The sequence below is a fragment of the Rhamphochromis longiceps genome, linkage group LG19 (assembly GCF_057381845.1).
Source record: "Rhamphochromis longiceps isolate RC_006_pf linkage group LG19, R_longiceps_female_GT1.1, whole genome shotgun sequence".
NCBI classification, from domain to species: Eukaryota; Metazoa; Chordata; class Actinopteri; order Cichliformes; family Cichlidae; genus Rhamphochromis; species Rhamphochromis longiceps.
In genome coordinates this window covers 13,230,068-13,232,901 of record NC_140575.1, presented here as the reverse complement: position 1 = coordinate 13,232,901, position 2,834 = coordinate 13,230,068, and the positions used below count along the sequence as shown (strand labels likewise).

The window sequence follows — 2,834 nt, the reverse complement described above, 5'->3', positions numbered from 1 at the left end:
ACTGACAAGACCGATTTCCTCCCTCTATGATTAAAAGGCTATATATAATATTCAGGTAGAGCCGGGTCCAGTTTATTTATGGGGGCTAAGCCGTGGCCCGGGGAGACTTGGCTCGAGGGCAGAAATCATTCTGGAGCCCGATTTTTTTCCTTTTTTTTCTTAAAAAAAAGAAGAAGAAAAAAAAAAGAAAAGAAAACAGAAACAGAAATCCTTCCACCTTCCCCCCGCCCCGGGCACAAAGTCTTTATTCGTCTCCTTTTCTCTAATGATTAAACATGTCATGGCGAGATTATAGCGAGGCGCCCATGCCCCGAGGAGATGCCTTCATTTGTTAAACCACCAGTTTATTTGTAACGGTGAATTTCATGCCACGCTTTCCCATTCGCCTTAATCTTTTTCTATGTAAGACAAATTGCTAAAAGGGGGTTTATTATTTTTTAATCACTTCCCATTTCAACATCGCTCTGACACCGGCAGGGAGGAGGGAGAATAGTTAGAAATCTCCAAGGCTTCTTCACATAAATCCAAAGTGACAATTTGTAAAGCCTCGAACAATATTATTGTCAAATAAACAATTAAACAAATAAATAAACAAAAATAAAATAAATAAATAAGTAAATCATCCTCTCCACGAAAACTTGATCTGGCCCGCTGTAGATGGCACAAGTACAGACAACTTGTCCTCCTTGTTAAGCAGCTAGTGTGCGAGAGCAGTAATAACGTTAACAGCTGTTGACATCTGTAGAGCTCTAGCGGTCTCTACCGGCAAAATTAAGAAACAACAGGGGGTGCTTACAATTAGGCAACTTATGATTGCCAGTATCGGTGCTCATAGGTGCACAGAAAAGAAACATTTGATCATACGAGGACCAAACGCAGGATTTCTGACAGGTAAAGCACAGAGATGTTATCTTCGAGCACAGAATTTGGCTCGGCTTTGGTGTAACTTTGTGAGCGCATCATTTGTGGAAGCTTTTTTTTTTTAAAAAAATTTAATAAAATTTTTTGCATCATTGGGGTCAATGTGTGCGCCTTTTGTTGACTCTTGGACAAGAACATCTGTCGTATTAAAATATTTTCTTTAATTTTACTCTTAGTCATCTCCAGATGACACCTCAATTCTCCCGATTGAGCAATTGAGTGTGAAGGTGAAGGCCTCTTTCTCTAAGTGTCACGCAATGATAATGCTGAAAAGAGCACAGTCTGCCCAAGTGAACGCGTAATGATCACCAGCTACTGTAGGCTGAAAACACACAGGCCTGGCTGCATCATTCTTGTATTTAAAACACATTAAGATCAGCGTTTTATTAATTTAAAGACCAAAGTGCGCGCTCACGTGCATGAATCAGCAGTAACAGAAAATAAGCAGCGTCTATTAAGCTGTAACAAGAGAAAATACTGTATAAACTGCCTGGAGCATCCAGTGCGCTTACCTAGACTGGAGGGGGGCTGAATGTGTTGCCAGCGTTAAGACAGCGCGCAGAGTTAATGAAATATCTTCAAATGGGAGTCAGGAGTGCGTGCAGAGATAAGCCTGATGTGGTTTATATACCCAGAAAGCAAGTGCTCCTCTTCTCATATTGTCCAAGAGCGTTTGCATAGCTGGCCAAGTGGCTCTGCTCTTGCTGACTCGCTAACATTGCATGATGTTTGTTTTCCCCTTGCTATGACGTGAGACAAAATATTGGCCATATGTTCATCGGCAATAAATTGGTCTTGAGCGCAAACACAACTCCCCTTGGAGGGCGCTTTTAAGCTACACAACTAGTTTTCCCTCTTTGAAATGCTTTGGGGACACAAAACTATCTGTTGGTGAATAACAATATTACAACAGCCGGTTTAAGAGATAATTGTATGCCTATGGAAGCGTTGCTAGTTGATCCTTATACCTTGACCTATTATCCCTCACACAGTGCGCTCTAATAAATCGCTTGGTAACCAAGAAGCAGCACAGTCCAGAGAGCAGATGTGGCATGTTATCCACACCACGGTTGCGTTTACATTAGATACCCTGATACAATGATTGATAACCAAGGTCACAGTAATTCACAATGATTCGAGACCCGGGCAGCTCCCAGGAGGCGCACTACGAGCATATAATGTTTGCAACATAGAGCCACGCGTGTCGACACTGAAAACGGGCGCAACGGTGAGAACAGAGAAAATGTCACACGTACCATGTTCAGGAGAATAGCAGCATAGTACAACCCAGCAGATAATAATAATAAACATAAAAAAAAACATTTGTTGGTTTTCTAATTGTTAATGCCATCAAAAGATTCTGTTATTATCATTAACTGTTTGTTATAATTGTGGAAACTTTTACGACTTTTAGTTTTTGAATAAAATCACAAGTCAGAGTTTGACAACATGAGTCAAAATAAAAGCTTAAAAGTTTCAAATATAGCACAAAGTAAAAAAAAAACCCAAAACAGTTTGGTCCCCAAAATGTTAAATTATTCACTTAAATTCAGAATCTGCTCTTAGAAAAAATAAAATGCAATCAAATGTCTGTTATCTTTAGCATATCTTTGCACCTGTTGCACGTACACACCGGCAGCATTTTTGTGTAAACAAAGCTTTGTCTCCTGCATGAAAGGTTGCAAGAGTATTAGGCTGGTGTAAAGATGATAACAGGGAATCCCGGCAATTGTCGAGGAAGAAAGCAATACAAGGCAAATACCAGTCGTGCTATTATGACACCTCAGGGGTGGATGACTTAAATCAAGACAATGATTTTATTGTGGGCAGTCTGGAATCTATGCATGATAATAATGGTGTTGCCTAGTAGTGCAGGAGCGACCATCAATCAATAGCGAATACATTACTGATGG

At 40.3% G+C, this 2,834-nt stretch overlaps 1 protein-coding gene across 1 annotated transcript in view; it reads right to left on the bottom strand.

Annotated features, from left to right (window-relative positions):
• nkx2.2a (NK2 homeobox 2a) overlaps positions 1-1,560 on the bottom strand; it is a 13,050-nt gene extending 11,490 nt beyond the window's left edge. The window contains exon 1 of the mRNA XM_085391838.1: positions 1,434-1,560. The gene's annotated coding sequence lies outside the window, so the exon portion shown is untranslated. The remainder of the gene's footprint in view (positions 1-1,433) is intronic.
• Between the last annotated feature and the right edge of the window lie 1,274 nt (positions 1,561-2,834).